The following is a 21429-nucleotide window of genomic DNA, read 5'->3' as shown; positions in this document are numbered from 1 at the left end:
ATTGACACAAAAATAAATAAGATGTAACTCTGTCCACTGAGAGGGCCTGGGAACAGTGACACCTCAATACCAATGAGCATACCTAAGGCTCAGATCTTGGTTTCTAAATACTATTCTTCACTGAAAGGAAGCAGTAATCCTTGGAGAAAGAGCTGATTTCAAAGCTGGGGCAAAGAGAGAGCAAGATGAACTCTGGATATCTCATTATGCCAGAAAATTAAGTGCTTAAGAATGCTGGGGATATATCAGAAGAATTGAGAAAATAGCCTGAGATGGCTCCTACTGTTATAATCTGAGACAATTCAGGCATCCAAAGAAATAATAATTCTAATGGCTTATATACATTGAATAAAACATGGAGCTTTAAGTCCAAACTGATAAATACAAAGATAATTTTAAAAACAGGAGAAAAAGTCCAGGCGCAGTAGCTCACACCTGTAATCTCCGCACTTTAGGAAGCCAAGGCAGGTGGACCACTTGAGGTCAGGAGTTCAGGACCAGCCTGGCCTACATGGTGAAACCCTGTCTCTGTTGAAAACACAAAAGTTAGCCAGGTGTGGTGGTGCACACCTGTAGTCCCAGCTACTTGGGAGGCTGAGGTAGGAGAATCGCTTGAACCCAGGAGGCAGAAGTTGCAGTGAGCCAACATCGTGCCGCTGCACTCCAGCCTGGGCAACAGAGTGAAAACCCATCTCCAGGAAAAAAAAAATTGGAGAGAAAGATTTTTCTTAGTAGCATGGCAACCTAAATAGAGAAAAGAGTAATGAAAATAAAGAATGATAAAATTGGAAAATTCATTTGGCAACCATGATAGTAATTATTTCAAAATAAAATGTATCTCTAGTATTAAAAAATATGTATATAGCATGGTAAATTTTGAACAAAGAATAATCCAAGCTTTCATTTCCCAGTATTGTTTGGCTAAAGAAGCATAAAAATTAGGAGTCAGGCTCTGTGACTTACTGGCTGGGCTGGGATAGGTCACTTACTTCTCTGATTCTTAGTTTCCTCATCTGTAAAGTGATATGAACTTAGATTCATAGTTCTAAACTATTAAATTCAATAAAGCCTCTTTTTTCAAATAAAATCTTATAAAAAGCTGTAATATATAAAACTCAGATAAATAATGAGATAAAAATCTTCCGGGGAAAACTTAAATAACAGTTAAAATTGTTATACTTATCAGAAAATGCCTAGAAACCTGGAGCTTACAGATTTCAAGAAAAAAAAAAGTAGGACAGGAAAATAAATAGTCACAAAGATTATTTGTTATAATCTAATATAATATTGTACACTTGATTTTTCCTTCATTTACAATTGTTATATTTAGTAGCCTTTTCCGAATCTAAAACTCTTAGAGGAAGATTTCTGTAAAATGAATTCAGAAGTTAGTTTTCAAGAGATTATGATCAAGAAATGGAAACAGTTCATTCATTTCATTACACCAAACATAATGACCACTCAAAAAATTTCACTAGAATACTGCCTAGGTATGAGCTTATACTGGAAGTCATAATATACTCATTAAGGAATACCAGAGCTGGGAAGGAACTTCTATCCCAGGGGGCAGAAATCCATCTCATAACCACAAGTCCTCATCCACCTATATGGTACGAAACTCATCACCTCATAAAGTATAGAGTGAATCTGGAACTGTGCAGTTAAATGCCTTCTCTAACACTCTTACATTTGATCTGATAAACATTAACTATTCTGTAGAATGTACCACATCAAAAAGCATACAATAAAAAGGGCACCAACAGATGAGGAAGAAATCTAAATTACCATGTTAAGTAGCAATTTAATTTTGTATTTGGGTATAGTGAAAACGAAGATATGAAATTATTGAACTTCAAGGATAAAGAAAGAATTTTTCAGGTATCCTGATAGAAAAAGCAATATGAGAAAATCAGGCTGACCTCAGGTTTTTCCACGATAAAAAAGTCAAAAGAAAGTGGAAGGAAAATGGGACCAAAGAGTATCATATTTAGCCAAGTTATTCGTGTATTAAAAACAACAAGCAGACATTTTCAAACCTCAAAGTACTCAAAAAACACCCATGCACCATTCTTGGAAGTACTACTTAACAATGAAATACAAGTAATTAAGAACAGAGTCAAAAATAAAGAACTCAGAAGTGCACAAACTGTGGTAAAATGACTTATGGTGAGTGCTGAATGCATTCAAATAAAAATAATTTTTAAAGTTATCATTATGGTTACAAAACAAAAGGTCTACATGATCATACAAAGTTAGGAGGTGGTGGGAGGGGACAGGGATGAACTCCGTTAGTGAGAATAGTTCATCTTTCTTTCTTTCTTTCTTTCTTTCTTTCTTTTTTTTTTTTGAGACGGAGTCTCGCTGTCGCGCAGGCTGGAGTGCAGAGGCGTGATCTCGGCTCACTGCAGGCCCCGCCCCCGGGGTTCACGCCATTCTCCTGCCTCAGCCTCCTGAGTAGCTGGGACTACAGGCGCCCGCCACCTCGCCCGGCTAATTTTTTGTATTTTTAGTAGAGACGGGATTTCACTGTTAGCCAGGAGGGTCTTGATCTCCTGACCTCATGATCTGCCCACCTCGGCGTCCCAAAGTGCTGAGATTACAGGCGTGAGCCACAGCACCCGGCCAAGAATAGTTCATCTTTCCTAGGAGGTCAAGGGAGGACACCTAAACTGGAATGGGGGTGAAGAGCAAAAAAACCCACTGACCAAAGCAACTGAAATCATTTTTTTACTCTTTTCTTAAACCTACAGGGTTCTTTAAGAACATTTCTCTTTCAGTGAAATGAGACAACGGAGGCTTGGAAGGCGAGAGGGTAGGAGGGGAATGGATGATAAGAAATTGGTTAGTGGGTACACTGTACATTATCTGGGTGATGGACACCCTAAAAGCCCTGAGTTGATCACTATGCAATCTGTGCATGTAATGAAATTGCACATATACCCCATAACTTTGTACATATACCCATAACTTTGTATATATTTTTAAAAAATATACAGATAACTTTGTACATATACCCCATAACTTTGTACATATACTTTTAAAGAATACGCCTCTTGGGCCGGGCTTGGTGGCTCACGCCTGTAATCCCAGCACTTTGGGAGGCCAAGGCAGGTGGATCACCTGAGATCAATAGTTCAAGACCAGCCTGGGCAACATGGCAAAACCCCGTCTCTACTAAAAAATATATTAAAAATTAGCTGGGCGTGATGGTGGGTGCCTGTAAATCCCAGCTACTCGGGAGGCTGAGGCAGGAGAATCGCTTGAACCCGGAAGGTGGAGGTTGCAGTGAGCCAAGATCATGCCACTGCACTCTGGGCAACAGAGACAGACTGACAGACTCCATCTCAAAAAAAAAAAAAAAAAAAAGAATATACCTCTTTAAGAGAGGAAAGTAATGTATTTGAAATTCAATCATTCTGTCAGGATGCTAAAGTAAAATGAATTACTTTTAAAATATCTATTGTATGAACCTATTTCTTAAAGTATTTTTGTCTATCTGTCTATATGCATAGAAAGTATGTCTGGAATGAAGTACCCCTAATGTTAATTAGAGTTATTTCTGGCAAGTGGAATTTCAAGGTTTTTTTCAGAGTTTTCAGTTTTATGCTTCAGTTTGGTATTATCTGTTGGCATCTGGCATCCATGTGCATCCCCCCGTGTCCCCCCCCAACCCCTCAGAGCACATGGGCAGGAAAGCTAAAAACTCCATTTCCCAGACTCTCACAGGTTCTGGATGTGATTTGAGTTCTGCCAATCAGATGCACTAGATTTGGAAGGTGAAAGTGAAGTAAAGGCCATCTTTTAGCTGTTAACAGGTAGCCAGAAAACAAGGTCCAACAGAAGTATGTGTTTGCAGTGACCAGAATCCATATTCCGGCATCTAGTCACCAGCTCTGTAGGTATGAGACAGCTATGGCAGTGGCAGCAGTGCTACCAGTAATAGAAGCAGCCTCCTGACCTCCAGATGGCAACTTAACACTTACAGTCCAGTGGCAGCCTCTGATTTTCACACATCCCGACCTCTCAGGAATTTTTTAAGAACGCAATTCCCTGAATTAAATCCCTTTCTGCTTAAAACGCCTAAAATATTTTGCTTCCAACATTGAAAGCTCACTGATGCAGTACTTACTACACTTCTTTTGATTCTTTACAATTGCATGTATCATATTTATATTTGCAAAAAGAACAGAGTAATTTTAGTTCCAGAAAATAAAAAAAAGAATAGGAGCAACTATATAACAAGATGTTCATGCTATTTAATTCTGGATGGTGGGACTGTGAAAGACTATTATCTTCTTTTTACTTTTCCATTCATTTTCCCCAAAATATTTCTCATTTAAAGAAATAAACAGATCATTTCAACTGTAGAGAAAGAACTAGGGGGAAGCAGAGCTGGAATCAGAAAAATCACTTAGATTGCTGATGAAATAACCCCAAACTACCCTTGCAGCTCACATTATAGCTGGATATTTTTATCCTAATTCTATTTGGTTGAAATGGAAGTAGACAGCCTTTAAATCTGGATGGTCAGCTGTCTCTTTTATTTTCTTTAGACAGAAGAGAATATGAATGCCTTCAACCAAAGACAAACCAGTCTAAGATGTTTCTAAATAGGCTGACCTAAATCACTCTAACTTTTCCATTAACCAGATAAAAGTTCAAGGCCAGGGCCAAGGATAGTAAAAGTTATTTTCCAATTTCCATTCTTCTTCAGATGGATAATATTCAGAAAACTGTATTTGTCATTCCTTGTATGAACATACTATTGATCCTTTTTTTATTTCTTGGGTAAATGACTTTATTCTTTCTTGCTATTGAAACATTAAGGTAGTGTCACCAATAATAATCAATAGTAAAGCTTCATGAAGCTTTCCAAAGTTCTGATACCAGACTTTCTCTAATGATGTTTTTCTGCTCTGAAGTTTGCAACTCATGTTTAAGTATTTTAAGTATTAATATATTAAGTATTTTAAGTATTAATAAAGTGGAGATCTAAACCACATCAGGAAAACATACTGTTATTTTTACAAATGTTGTTAAATTCATAATATGGGCAGAATAATAAAGCAGCTTTTAGTCTTTCTACACACTATCCAGTCTCTCAGGGGCTATGTTACAGAATTTATTAATGGTCTAGTGGAAGAATCATTACAAATATGAGCAATTTGAAAGCACCAAGAAGAATATCTAAACCAAACTGCCAAAAGAAAGTAAGTAAACATTATGAAGAGAAAGTGATGCATAATTCTATATTCTATAAAAGGTGATGAAGAAAATCTTTGAGGGCTTTCATTTAACAGTATAAAAATCTCAGCTATGAACTACCAAAAGAAAAAAATTACACACAGACACATTTTACAGCATGTTTAAGAAATAAGAAACCATAACTTCCAATAACTTATAACTTCTTTCTCATCCTACAGAAATTGGAGCTATAACAAGTCATTTTAATTAGCAGATTCAAGCAGCTTCCCTTGGATGAATTACACTGTCACATCTGTAGAAAAAAAAAATTTAAACAGTACTTTTTTTAAACCAATATTCTGTTGCTTACATATTCTTGGAAAAGAGCCATAAATTATTTGTGATAAAATAATTACATTCCCAACATTATATGTTAAAACATTATGGTCACAAGAAATATAGACCCAGCTGCAGACAAAAAGTGGTTAACCTGAACTTGAATAGCAGTAAGATTTCTGGAAAATGGGCAATAAAAAAGAGGGTTACGATGTTTTCTTAGACAACACTCTCCTGATATAAATACCATATCTTTCTCCCTCCAGCTCTATGTTGGGGGTTGATTTTCTTTTCTCTCTTCAATTGGCCATTATCCAAAAGGCCAGTACAGAAAGTTTGCATGACAAGAATATGACAGGTAATAGAAAATGAATCACTACTTTAGATCAGCTGCACATACAAATATAGCATACATGGAATTTCTCTATATATAATAATTCTTTTATTCTTTACGCCAATAAAGAATTGAGCTGTCTCCTATGCAACAAACACAGCAGTCTGTTACACAGGCTGCAAACAACATGAGAAATGATTTTACTTGTTAAGTAATTTTTAAAAACTTAAGTTGGTGTCTTGGTGTCTACAGACTTGGGTTTTTTAAAAAATCATAGACTAAATTTTGAGGAATTTATTTACAAAATACACTTGCACAATATTTACAAACACCATCTGGAATTTCCAGAAAAAGGCTATAAGAGGATTACACGCAACAATCCCAAATGGAAAGTAGAATCACATTGAAAGTGGGCTATATTAAAAAGGAAAAGGCTATTATTGTATGATACTTAAAGCTTATGGTATTATAACATTGTTTAAGACTGTTCTGGAGATTTGGTGCCTTTAAAAATAAAAATAGGAAAGTTCAATTAGAAGCATAGAAATCAAGGATGGAATTAAGTAACACTGGCAGAAACAAGGTGACAATGAGCTTGTAAAATGTAGATAGCAGTCTGAAAATAGGAAAGAGTAGGAGGAAGCTGCTGAAACAGGTAGCAGCCAGTGCTTGCCATGGTAACCATGATGACTGGATGAACATCCATCATGGCGTGAGGCTTAAAAGAGTCCCCACTTGCACCTTTCTTAAGTTTCAGTTAGTGGCTCCAGCAACCTGTAGACATTAATAAATAACCTTTCAGTAGACTAAATAAGCTAGCAGCAGCAACAGGCATGAGTTGACAAATCTGTTAAGGGCTAAGTTTCAAAGGGGCTTCTGAAAGATTTAAGGGAAGAAAAAGTTATTTTATATACAGATTAACAATGGTGCAAAAATAATGATAGTGGAAGTTGAGCCAAGTCCTTAGTGCACTTTTACACTTAGATCTCATATTCATTGATGTCCTCGGTCCCAAGAGACACACTTTCACGATGAAATAAATATTTTCATTATAAAGTTCTTTCACTTTAGAACAGTGAGAAACAATGTGACAGACAGCATGGTCACCACCAATCTTCTAGCCCCAAAGCACTATTCTAAATGTATTAACAAATTGGAAGGATTATTACACCTTCAAACACCACTAGAAAATTTACACATGAATTTAACAAACTGCAGAAACACGACTAACGCAGGAAAAAGTATGAAAAAACAAGAAGTACATCAAAGCTCACTTGTAGTTATCTTGTTTAATCTGTATAATAATCCAACCACATGAATGTATCTCAATTTTAAAATTAGGAAACTGAGGTTTTAATATGTTACATAACTCCTTTATTATCAAACAATTAGTAAGTATAAAAGGCATAAGGGCCTGTTTGCTGTACTAACTTAATCTCCATTACTACACATTGCCACTGTCATGCTCCATGTGAAACAAAGCCCCACATAACCCTTATTTCATAAGTGGCACACACTTTCAAATTCCAATTCTATTTTTCCAAAAACTGTTTTGCTAAATTAAATTATGCATTTATTAGAAGCATGTCTCTAGCTTTTCTTCAACATTAGATAACCACACTAGATAGTAAACAGCTAAAATGTAGACATGTTTCATTAGTCTTTGTAAGTCCAGCACATAAATAGGATCTATATTCAAGTTGTTAGGGGATGAGTGGATGCATGGATGGATGGATGGATGGATGGATGGATGGATGGATACAATACAGACAGTGGCCTGTTTTGATACATCATCTGGGTTAGGAAATAAACAGGTACGTTATAGCCTGTATGCCAAGGTAGGGCAAGGGTGTCTTTCTTGCCCTTCCATGTGGATTCTTTCAAATCATATCTTAATAGTTATTTTACTGTGTCACTGATAAATAAAAAGTTTGCAAATATTTCCTTTAATTTATTTGAAGGAAAACAGGAAGATGAAATTTAGGTGATTTTCACAACCAATTTGGAATGAGATACCTGAACTTTTATCATCCTCAGGATGGAAATTTTGATAAATGATGTGAAGACCTAATAGAAAACATGAAGCTGTAAGAATAATAGGGTTTAAAAATGGCAAAAATCATATTCTGAAGAATAACAATACCTAAGCCAAATTATTCTTTAAAACTAAACACATTGGACAATAATTCTCTATGTCCAAAACACAGCAATGCAAACAAATCAGCTCCCTTCAACTATTACTGAGTTTTCTACTATGTACCTTAAGACAATAATGACTCTAATTTTATATATATTTAATTCAAAAACACTTATTTGATCATAATAAAAGTATAAACAGAACTCAGTAAATTTTCTAATTCATCTTTCCTGTTGTAGACAGTCTAACAAAAATATCATGATAATTTCTATGAGAACTAAGTTCCATGAATTCGGTGGACGCTTCATAGCAGAGTACTAGGAGGAAACACCAAAGCCATCGTGCAGCTCAGTCCTGCTAGAATGCTATCCTTTTCCTGCTGCACGACTGTCATTAACCACACTTCAAGACTCAGCTCAATGTGACCTTCTCTGGAAGCCTGCCATATCTGCTCAAGAGTGCCCACTATGTTTGTTTCTGTGACAGCATGTATCCATTACCATATATACTTGCATGCATGGCTGTATACCACATACAGATGCTCCTCAACTTACAATGGCATTACATCCTCTTAAACCCATAGAAAGCTAAAAACATCATAAGCTGAAAATGCATTTAAACACCTAACCTGCCAAATATCATGGCTTAGCTTAGCCTACTTTACGTGTGCTCAGAACACTCACATTTTGTCTACAGTTGGACAAAATCATCTAACACAAAGCCTATTTTATAATACAGTGTTGGATATCTCATATAATTTATCGAGTACTGTACTGAAAGTGAAAAACAGAATAGTTGTATGGGCATTCGAAGTATGATTTCCACTAAAGATGTATTGCTTTTGCCACCGTAGATTTGAAAAATCTTAAGTCAAACCATCAAAAGTAAAAGACCATCTGTATATCTGTACATATAGCTGTCTCCCCCACTATAAGAAAGGACTGCATTCTACTAATTGTTGATCTCCTGCACAAAATACACACTATTTTAATAAATGGCAAAGAAAACAAAGAATTAATACACTGCATACCCTGCTCTAAAATCTTGAGGGTATATCGAGCAGGACACTGCTCTAAAATTTCATTCCTCTTACCAAATAGATAGCAAAGAGAAGGATGAACATTATCATAACAGCTAAAATATATAAAAGAATTTCTCAAAACTAGAACCATTCCCTTTTTCATTCAACAAATATCGTTTAAGCAATGACTACGTAACAGGCAGTGTTCTGGGCACAGGAAACAGGGCAGGGAAAAAAACAGACAAATATCCCTGCCCCCATGGAGTTTATATTCTAATATTAGAAGATGGATTTAGAGAAAATGGTACTATCTAGTGTATTCGGTGGTGATCAGTGCTAAGGGGAGAAGTTAAGAAGTAAAGGAAGTTGGGGCATGCCAGGTTGGGGGTGGGGACTGCAATGCTGGATAGCATCACCAGGGCAGGTAGCACTGAGAAGGTGACCTCTGAGGTGAGGGAGGGACTTTTATTAGTTGAAAATCCCTTTTTCTTTTGTTTAAAAACTCATTGGTTAAAAACATTACATTCTATAAGGTGTTAATTATAAACAGAGCTCCATATACATCACCCTGTCTAGGCTTTCATAATGAGATTTCACAGTCTAGTAAATTTAGAAATGATCTAAAACAGAGCTAATGGGAAGCCACTGTCTCATGACAGTGGGCAGATCTGTATTTCTTTGCAAGGTAAACATTTTTTTTCTTGATCATCACAATTCAACTTTGTTTTAGATGCTGATTTTATTTACTTACTGTGGAACATCATCTATATTCTTTTAACATCAGTACAATAATTTACCTCTTTTAAGAACCAATTATGTCCCAGCCACAGTTCTAAATACTCAAATTATCTCATGCAAATCATCACAACAACTCTATGAGGTAGGTACATTTATTGTCCAGATTTCAGAGATAAGGCTGGGTTACAGAGATTAAGTAACTTACCTGAAGTCACTTAGAGGGTAAATAGGACAACTGGGATTTAAAACCAGGCCTTTCTCAAAACACAAAGTCCATGATCTTAACCACAACACCGCATTGCCTCAAAGATAAGAGTAGTTGTGTCATACAGCATTTCAATATGCCTGCTTACTAACTGTTCAAATATAAACTTAATAAGAAAGTGACCTCCTAACAAAAGTTTTTTCTTCTAATTCAAACATTAAGCAATATGAACTCATAGGAGCAAAATACAGCTCCTATTTTTAAAGACCATCTTGGGAATCTATTACATAAACACTGAGTAGTGATGCCAGGGGTCATTACGATAGGGAAAAGGAAATAAAATGTACTGATAAAAGTAAACCACATACTTCTATCTCTAAGAATGTCTCAGGGTTGTTCCTTTTAAATTAAACCAACACGGCCCTCTCTCACGGGTCGGTGTTACATGGCGGTGACTGCGGCAAAGCAAGGGCCTCAGAGCCACCACTGCCGCCAGCACAGCCGGAGACCTGAGCTGACACTGGGGGCTGTCCACAGGGCCTGCACTCTCTTGATGAGTCAGAGAAGTCCCGTTGTATCACACACAGTAAGGTGGACAGTAGCTTTGATTTTAATTGTGGTGAGCTGGAGCCACCTGATCATTAACAAAGGACATCTTCTGTTACCCAACAGCCGCCAGGGCTTCCTGTTGAAATATATAGCAACAAAGGAAGAAAAGAAGCAAAACGCTAATAGTGCTTACCAGCACCTTAGAATGATGCTGCTCAGGACCAGTCCAACACTGAATGTATCTGCACTATGAGGAGAATGTTCATAGAAGCCTGTCGTGTGCATATTTATTCACATTTTTGTTAAATGTTAAATCGTTTAGCACAGTAATCTGAGTGCATAGTATGTCATTTCAGTTTGAGTTTCTTGAGTGTTTTCTTTAAATGTCTGCAGAGTTGCTGCCCCTTTCTTGAACTATGAGTACTGCAATCTTTTAAATTATCAGCATGAGTAGAGCTTTTTGAGCTTTAAATCTATGGGGAAATCAACAGGCCTGTTTGGCACAAGCAATGAACATCAAGAAACCATCTTGCTGTGGAAGCATAATTATTTTTCTTCTCCCTTTTTGAAAGATCTTTCCTTTTGATGCCAGTTTTCTTCCTTGTTTACACAAGTTCAACAATTCCAAAGGAAAAGGCAATCGTAAGGGTTTCAAAGTGGCAGAGAAATTTGAAAGTCTCATGAACGTTCATGGTTTTGATCTGGATTCTAGGTATATGGACTTAAAACCACTGGGTTGTGGAGGCAATTACTTGTTTTTTTCTGCTGTAGACAATGATTGTGACAAAAGAGTAGCCATCAAGAAAATTGTCCTTACCAATCCCCAGAGTGTCAAACATGCTCTATGTGAAATCAAAATTATTAGAAGACTTGACCATGATAACATTGTGAAAGTGTTTGAAATTCCTGGTACCAGTGGGAACCAATTAACAGATGATGTGGGCTCTCTTACAGAACTGAACAGTGTTTACATTGTTCAGGAGTACATCAAGACAGACTTGTCTAAAGTGCTGGAGCAGGGCCCTTTACTGGAAGAGCATGCCAGGCTTTTCATGTATCAGCTGCTATGGGGGCTCAAGTACATTCACCCTGCAAATGTACTGCACAGAGATCTCAAACCAGCTAATCTTTTCATTAATACTGAAGACTTGGTGCTGAAGATAGGTGACTTTGGTCTTGCACGGATCATGGACCCTCATTATTCCCATAAGAATCATCTTTTGAAGGATTGGTTACTAAATGGTACAGATCTCCGTGTCTTTTACTTTATCCTAATAATTATACTAAAGCCATTGACATGTGGGCTGCAGGCTGCATCTCTGCTGAAATGCTGACTGTTTTGTAAAACCCTTTTTGCAGGTGCACATGAACTTGAACAGATGCAGCTGACTTTATAATCTATTCCTGTTGCACATGAGGAAGATCATCAGGAGCTTCTCAGTGTAATTCCAGTTTACATTAGAAATCACATGGCTGAGCCACACAAACCTTTAACTCAGCTACTTCCAGGAATTAGTCGAGAAGCACTGAATTTCCTGGAACAAATTTTGACATTTAGCCCCATGGATCAGTTAATAGCAGAAGAAGCGCTCTCCCATCCTTACATGAGCATATATTCTTTTCCAATGGATAAGCCAATTTCAAGCCATCCTTTTCATATTGAAGATGAAGCTCATAATATTTTGCTTATGGATGAAACTCACAGTCACATTTATAACTGGGAAAGGTACCATGATTGTCAGTTTTCAGAGCATGATTGGCCTATACATAACAACTTTGATATTGATGAAGTTCAGCTTGATCCAAGAGCTCTGTCTGATGTCACTGATGAAGAAGTACAAGTTGATCCCCGAAAATATTTGGATGGAGATCGGGAAATGCATCTGGGGGATCCTGCTTTTGATACCAATTACTCTGCTGAGCCTTGTTGGCAGTAACCAGATCATCATGAAAACAAATATTGTGATCTGGAGTGTAGCCATACTTGTAATTACAAAACGAGGTCATGATCATATTTAGATAACTTAGTTTGGAGAGGGAGTGAAGTTAACCGTTACTATGAACCCAAGCTTATTACAGATCTTTCCAATTGGAAGGAACAAAGCAAAGAAAAATCTGATAAGAAAAGCAAATCAAAATGTGAAAGGAATGGATTGGTTAAAGCCCAGATAGTGCTAGAGGAAGCATCACAGCAACTGGCTGGAAAAAAAAGAGAAAAGAATCAGGGATTTCATTTTCATTCCTTTATTGCAGGAACTATTCAATTTAGCTTCCAACATGAGCCTACTGATGTTGTTGATAAATTAAATGACTTGAATAGCTCAGTGTCCCAACTACAATTGAAAAGTTTGATATCAAAGTCAGTAAGCCAAGAAAAACAGGAAAAAGGAATGGCAAATCTGGCTCAATTAGAAACTTTGTACCCATCTTCTTGGGACAGCCAGTTTGTGGGTGATGGGGAGAACTGTTTTCTCATAAATCAGTTTTGTGAAGTAAGAAAGGATGAACAAGTTAAGAAGGAAAACACACTAGTTACTTAGACAAGTTCTTCAGCAGGAAAGAAGATCCTGAAATGCTAGAAACTGAGCCAGCAGAGGATAGGAAACTTGGGGAGAGAGAAATGAGGAAGGATTTCTGAACAACAGTGGGGAGTTCCTCTTTAACAAGCAGCTCGAGCCCACAGGCATCCCGCAGTTTCACAGTCCAGTTGGGTCACCACTTAAGTCAATACAGGCCACATTAACAGCTTCTGCTATGAAATCTTCCCCTCAAATTCCTCATCGAACATACAGCAGCATTCTGAACATCTGAACTAAAACACTCAGCAGACATTTATCTTTGTATTCTTATGAAATGTATTTTGTCTTTTTTATTACTAGAGTTTAAGTCATTTTTTACTTGAATCAGATGGTGTCATTTAGTAAGGATTTTATGAGTACTTGGTTTTTAAATCCAGACTTTCTTTTTCTACATGTGAGATAGTTTTCATTTTAACTGACATGTCATTTGCACACAAAAATAATGAATACAGCAAAATAATGCAATGCAGGAGGAGACAAAAGAAATGCACTAAGACAAGTAAAGAACATCCTCTCATAGAACAACGATCTGTCTTACAGGAAACAAATTTTGCCTTGAAATTTACAGTGAGACTGTACATAATTGCATGAAAATATCTATTTTTATCCTAAGACATTTTTCATTCATGAGTAGTTTCAAGTTTTTCATACCGTACACATTTCGTAAAACACATGATACCAGAAGCAACTGAAAATGCATGCTGAATTTGGTATACGTGTGTTATCTACCTCAAAGTAACAAAAATATGTGGCAAAACATATATCACCCATAGTGCTTCACAAAACGCACTTCTATTTAGCCAGCGTGTATTGTAGTAAACTATTCTTAATGAGACTCATTCAATGTTTATAAATGTTCTAGTATTCATTCTTTATAGTGAAGTGTTAATACATCACATCTTATTTATTTTAGCAAATCAGTATATTTTCTGTATTTAATTATAAAAATTAACTTAGTTTTTAAAATTTATTTGCAAATACACTTTTTCCATTTGGCACTATGGTTTGTTGCCTACCTAGCTGAATCTATGTCAGTTTATCCTAAGGCTGTCCACATACTCATTTTAAGTAACGTGCTCACTGTGTATAGGAATTTGTATTTTGGAGGTGCTTGATCTAGCTACAAAGAAAAATTAATTAGGAATTATTAAAGATTTATTATTTTTAATATTTATTATAAATATTATTTTATTATAAAATGCTCTAGAAGTCTTAATTGCGCTTATTTTTTTAAAAAAATGAATGTTAGAATTGTGTGCATGGAAGTAATTAAGGTACATCATTATTATAGTTTAAAAGTTGTACATGATAAGACATTTTGTTTTTACTGAATGATCTATTCCCCATCCCAAGGCAAGCATGAATAAAATTAGGTTAAATGTAGCATGTGGCGTCACAGTCTCTTAGAATTTGTTTCATCTATTTTATTTTATTGAATATTGTCTATATCTTTGGTTATCCTGTTTGAAGTAAAAGGACAAATAAAACATGGCCAGCAAAAAAAAAAAAATTAATTAATTAAATCAACTATAAAAGCAAGAAATATACTATTAATTGCTAGATCAGTTGTGGCAATAATTAATAATTAAAACTAAAGATTAAGAGATAATATAAAATGTTGGCATTAGCACACACAATGGTATCTATTTGTCATTTCAAGCCTTTATGATCTTTCTAGAATAAAAGATATTTTTCTATGATGTGAACAAATTATCTCAAAGCCAGATATGTGCTTGGTGAGGAGAGAAAAATGGTCTTCTTAAATGAAATGAGTAATTCTGTGTTCTATCTTCAAAATTCTTTTTTAAGTGTGTTGAAAATTAAAGCACATACTAGTATCTATTTTTACAGAAGAGGTTTTTGGGTATACTGTTCTGATTTGATATACTATTCTCATTTGATAGGTTCTAAACTGATGGATTTCAACTCAAATATTGGTTTTCCTTGAAAAGCACAAAAATTAATACTATTTTTCCCTTAAAATAGTTTAACACACATTTGATTCTCATTATTTGCAATAGGTATGTTCAATAAAGTCACTACAACTCTAGATTAACAGATATTGAACCACTGACCCTATGGGAAAATACTAGGTTTAGGTTCCTGCAAACCTCTGGTCACATCATCTTTGTCAATTAATCAACATATAATTTCATTTTATGTGTGCTTCTGTTTAAAGAATATGTATATATACATATATATTAACAGAATATACATGACACATATAACATCACATGTTATATGTTATATTCTTAATAAAACATATACATACATTCTTTCAACAAAATGTAAGTATACTTGATTCATTAACACTGAACTCAGGGCCAACAGCACTATAGCTCATGCCTGAAGGAAGCCTGTCTAATACACATATTTTTTCAATAATGCACATCATAACATTTTACTTTTAGGAAAACCAGACAGCACTTCCGCACAGGGGGCCACTGTAAACAGTGAGATCATCAACAAAAAGGACAAAAATGCAAAACCATGTCATGAAAGGGTGCTTGTTTATTGCATGAGAGCTAAAACAAGAAGACAGAGCACAGCCAGGTTCAACCTTAGCTGCGAATGTGCACACTGGGCAACTCCAATTTTTCACATGTGAAAAATTACTTACAAGTATTGATTTTGGAGTCACAAATAAATGTTAGTGAGTAGGCAAATTAGCAAATACTGAAACCACGAATAAGGAAGATCGACCCTATAAAATGTTAAGTACATACACGTAGTGTTTTTTGTTATGTGAAAATATGCTAAATGTGGTGCTGTGTTCAATAATGTCAGCAAATTGCAGTAAAGATTGCCTGACACCTGAAAATGTGACCTTTCATCTCACAGTGACCTGTCCGAATTTCCCTCCAGTTCAAGGCTGAATAATGTCCCATTATTATATGTGTGTGCCACATTTTGTTTATCCATTCATCCATCAGTGAACATTTGGGTTGCTTCCACTTTTTGGCTCTATGAATAACGCTGCTATGAACATGGTGTAGAACTGCTTCACAGTTTTATTGTTTTCAGCCGAGTCCATGGTGGCTCACACCTGTAATCCCAGCACTTTGGGAGGCCGAGGTGGGCGGATCACTTGAGATCAGAAGTGACCAGCCTGGCCAACATGATGAAACCCCGTCTCCAATAAAAATACAAGAAAATTAGTCAGGCATTGTGGTGCATGCCTATAATCCCAGCTACTGAGGAGGCTGAGGCAGGAGAATTGCTTGAATCCAGGAGGCAGAGGTTGCAGTGAGCCAAGATCACACCACCGCACTCCAGCCTGGATCACAGAAGGAGACTCTGTCTCAAAAAATAATAATAATTTTAATGTTTTATATATCATATGATCACATTGCTTGTGGCTAATTAAAGAGTACATCAAGCTCCCCAAGCTTTATCAGCCTACAGATAAATATGGGGTTACAATGATGACAATAAGCCACATTTTACTACTGGTTATTTCCCTTACTTACTCAGATGGGACCCCGGCCTCCTTCCTCACCCAAATATTTCCTAGAGAGTATCTCACATATGCTCATATTCGCCTCTCCCTTCAACTACCCCCAGTCCACCATTGTACAGGAAAGTAAAGTTCCTGTGACTCACCTGTTCACTCCAGACCCTCAATTACTCCACACACCCTGGGGCCTTAAGGCAATGCCATAAAGTGATTCTCTCCTCTCCCTTCATTATATCGACTCTCTTGTTCCATAGCAAAGGACAATGAAGGAGTTGATCCAACAGGCTAGGGTGCTGCCTCTTTAAGAGGAGAAAGAGTAAGACCACAAATACTCAAACGGTAATAATTTAGAATTGTTGTGACATCCATGAATGATGATAAGGTAGAAGTGTTTATTACCAAGGGAAGGTTGAATTTCCTTCAACATTCTTCCCTTGCCACTGTGGAATCTTAACTAGATCTATGATAAAAAGCTCTGTCTACTTAGATGATACTCAATCTACAAAAAGGTTTACAAACAGTTCTGGTTTCTGGCTTGTCCAAGGCAGAACAAGTGTGAGAATTCTTTCCCTGTGACTGGAAGATTTCACTAGCTCCTCATTCACTCACACCCTTCTGACGTTCGGAGGTGCCCTATTGGAAAAAGTGCCCTTCACGTCAAGATTCCTGAATACATAGTTGGCACTTACTAGCACTTACTGTATGCCAGCCTGAAGGCTTTATCTCCTTAATCCTCAGAATATTCTTACGAACGTTTACGTATGAGGAAAAGTAAGGTTTGAAGAGGTTATGTAACTTGCCTAATAGGAACTCAAACTGGGACTCGTGTTCTTCAACGCATTTCAGGGTTTCATTTGTAAATTTAAAAAAAAAATCCAAATCAGATTTATTTCTTTCTTTAGGATACTTTCTTTTTGTGTTCTAAGTAAAACGGTCTTTGTATTTTACTAAAGAGAGCCACCAGCTGTGCATACATGAGCTAGAGATTTTCCCCAGCAAAACCTGTTATTAACACATCTCTAATGCATATATAAAATCATTAAAATTATACAGTTTCTTTTGATACTCTTTCTTTTCTTTCTTTCCTTTTTTAAATTTGAATGATTAAAGTTTAATTCTTGGACTTAACCTTTGCCAACAGTCTTCTCTTCCTTCCTACCTCAGCTGCTCAGTCCCATGGTTACTCCCTAGGACCTGACTCAAGCCCTCACACTTCATTCAACATCATTTCCAGAGCTTGTTACTGTATCCACCCACACTTTTCCTGGCACACACAGACAAACCGCAACAGTGGTTTGACCCTGTCCTCCGCTTCACTTACTGCACTCAAGCAGCTGAACGTGATCCCACACCAGGCTGACAGCGCTTAGAGTCCTGGACACCCGGCTCAGGTGTGCCCCAAATGCAACTTGTTATTTACACTGCTGCATTTCTCTAGTCCGTTCCCTTTCCCACGCCCATGTTCAAGCATTTCATACCTTTCTTCTAGCCTCAGACCTCCATACCCTCTCCATCTTGATTCTCAGCTGACAACCTAACTTCATATTCCACTGGGAAAATCAAAATAATCAGAAAATAATTTCTAGAAGTGCCAACCGCTGCCCCTACTGCATTTTAGGGATAAAGTGACTTGTATGGATAAACTAACCTGCTCCGAGGGAAGCCCAGCTCCTCACGCCATCCCACCCCATCTCGCATACATAAGGACATTGCTCCAGTAATTCTCCTCTCTTTTTTTGCATCATTTAATCTTTTCTCTCAGCTAGATTATTCTCCTCAGCCCACAGTGTGTGTGTGTGTGTGTGTGTGTGTGTGTGTGTGTGTGTGTATACATTTTTTTTTTTTTTGAGATGGAGTTTTGCTCTTGTTGCCCAGGCTGGAGTGCAATGGCGCGATCTCAGCTCACCACAACCTCCGCCTTCCAGGTTCAAGCGATTCTCTTGCCTCAGCCTCCTGACTAGCTAGGATTACACGCATGCACCAACGAGCCCAACTAATTTTGTATTTTTAATAGAGACGGGGTTTCTCCATGTTGGTCAGGCTGGTCTCAAACTCCCGACCTCAGGTGATCCGCCCGCCTCAGCTTCCCAAAGTGCTGGGATTACAGGTGTGAGCCACCGCATCCATCCGGCCAGCCCACAGTCTTTCTCCTAAAAAAGTCATTTCACTTTTTTAAAAAAGCTGTAGCTTGACCCCAACATCCCTCTCCAGCCACTGCTTCATTTTTTCCCTCCTCTCATTTAAAGGGTTTGTTTTAGATGCTGATTTTAAAGATCAAACTTGCTAATGGATCGGCAATGGTATTCTTTTAATATTAATATGGTACCTAGCATCTATTAAGTGCTAATTATGTGCTAACCACCGTGCTAAATTGTCAAGGAAATTGTCACAGCAACCTCTCTACTGCTCCCCTGATGTCTGACTTTTTTTCCTGCTACTCACTTTCCCCTCACTCCCTTCCCTCCAGCTGGAATGTGTCAGCTGTTCGGGAATGCTCATCCCTGGAATGTGTCAGGTGTGTCTCTTCCTCAAAACCTTTGCATTTGCTGTTCTTTCAGCTTGCTCTGCTCTTCCTCCAGATATCCTCATGGCACTCTCTTCCAAAAAAAAAATAGGTCCAGATACATTGCCCTAGCAGGATTTTCAAGTGTTCCCAAGACCTTTTTCAAGGGTCCATGAAGTCAACACTATTTTCACAATAATCCTAAAACATACACAGCTTTTAATATTCTGCAATGCACTCATAAACTCTAAAGAACATTTTTTAAACCTGAATGTGGAACCATTTTATCAGTTTTTATGACAGCCACCAAGAAATACCACATTTTTCTTCCCATAATAGCTAAGAACATATCACTCCATCCCCTTGTATCAACTACGCGTGAATAGATACATAAAAACAGCAGATAACCTGAGATTCTACACTTTGAAAGTATTTCAGCAGATACCTGGTTTAAAGTACATGCCGAGAACTGTTTAAAGTACATGCCGAGAACTGTTTAAAGTACATGCCGTTTATTCAATCTTCAAAAATAATTTGGATTTCATGCCTGGAGTTGGCCATAACTAAAACTGCCTTAATTAAATCTCCTACAGAACTACTGTCACACAAAGTTGAAGTCTGGATTATGGCCGGACCTCACAAGGGAGGACATCATAAGGACACCTCCCAAGAGGATGTAGGTGAGGGGAACATATTGCAGACCTCACTCCCACCCACATCAAAGACTGATAGAACATATTTCTTCGGTTCCCCCAAGGAAAGCTAGGAAAGCTTTTCCCCCTTAAAATCTAGAGGGCTTTTTTCCCCACTGGTAATACAACTTTATAACTGGTCTTGTTGCTCTGGCTATCTGGGATCAAATTTACAGCTCATCTCTAGCTGTGCAAGACACCTCACTCTATATATTAGCCTTCCAACCTTCCTCCTAATCTCATAGTCCTCTAGCCCTATTTTACCTAAGCTTAATACACAGTGTGGAATATAAACCATTTTAAATATTTTGAAAAATGTGTGGAAATAATGGTATATAAATAAAAAATCAAACAGAGAAATAGGAAAAGGGAGATACCTGTCACAGTTGGATGAGTGAAAATGCCTGCCTTACTTTGGAAACAGAAGAGTTTGCATGACTGTACAGAGGGTAACAGTGACAGAAAACACAACTGGAATACCATGGCATTGGCTCTGCCTAGGGTGCTTGGAGCCCAGATATCTGCATACATAGCTTCTGTCACTTCACTAAGATCTCTGTTCAAATATTACCTTATCAAAGAGAGTCTATCCTGGTCAATTGAACCCAAATATTTTACACACACACACACACACACACACACGCACACCCTCTCCACCTTTCTTTCTCCCTTTACCCTGCTTTATCTTCCTTCATTATGCTTATGAACACCAGCTATATGATAGAACTGTGTCTGTGTATATGTTAATTAACTTCTCCCTTGATAGACTATAAGCTCTATAAGAGCAGGGCTTTTATGTTCTTTTACCATCCCAGCACCTAGAATAGAACTCAATAAAAATTGGTTGAATGAATAGAAAGGTCGTTTAGTATCAAATTAGGAAAGACTAATTTAGACTTTATCCCACCAGCAATGGGCAATGTCTAAGAGCTTATGCAAAATGTATTATGTATCATATTTCTCTTTTACAAAGATAACTCTGGCACTGGAGTAGAGAATGGAGAAGAGAGGAAATGTATCGCAAAAATCCAAATGACAGATAATAAAGGTTAAATGAAGTTAGGGTAAGCAGCAAATGGAAAAGGAGAAATGAATTCACGAGCAATTCATGCAGCAAAGGGACAGTATATCATAATGATACAGGAGTTAAGAAGGAATTACTTAGACAGATAGCAAGAGTATGGGAGTCCTCGGTAAGGCTTTTCTTTTTAATAAAAAGCAGCCCCAAATCATTTTCTAACAAAGAGCGGCCTACAAGCTGGGAGCTTGCATAGGTGAATGCCCACAGGAACTAAGGACTAGACATTTTCAAGATGGCAGTTCGATCTTCCCTTCTCTGCCAGCTACGTGCATTGTAAGGAGCAGACAAGATGGCGCAGATCAATGGGAAAGCCCAGTTGCATAAGATTAGGGTGGGGCAACCAGCCTTCCACACGTGCTATGTAAACATCATACCTGATTGAACCAATCTGTGAGCCCTATGTAAATCAGACACCGCCTCCTCAAACTGGACTATAAAACTCGGTGCATTTGCCATCAGCCAGCCCTTTCTGCTCAGAGACCCCTTCCTCTACTGGGGAAGTTCTTTCCCTTTCTCTTCTATTCTACCTATTAAACCCCAGCTCCTAAACTCCTCCTGTGTGTCCATGTCCTAAGTTTTCCTGGAGTGTGACAATGAACCCCAAGGTATATAC

At 37.4% G+C, this 21429-nt stretch overlaps 1 protein-coding gene and 1 pseudogene across 4 annotated transcripts in view; one reads left to right on the top strand and one right to left on the bottom strand.

Moving 5' to 3' along the window:
* The window catches only part of DGKH (diacylglycerol kinase eta), a 200917-nt gene that overhangs the window by 160780 nt on the left and 18708 nt on the right, over positions 1-21429 (bottom strand). The gene's annotated exons all lie outside the window — the stretch shown is intronic.
* Positions 10401-13365, top strand: LOC101176638 (annotated as a pseudogene).

This window comes from Nomascus leucogenys, chromosome 5 (assembly GCF_006542625.1).
Source record: "Nomascus leucogenys isolate Asia chromosome 5, Asia_NLE_v1, whole genome shotgun sequence".
Classification (NCBI taxonomy): Eukaryota; Metazoa; Chordata; class Mammalia; order Primates; family Hylobatidae; genus Nomascus; species Nomascus leucogenys.
This window is presented reverse-complemented; position numbering and strand designations above follow the sequence as displayed.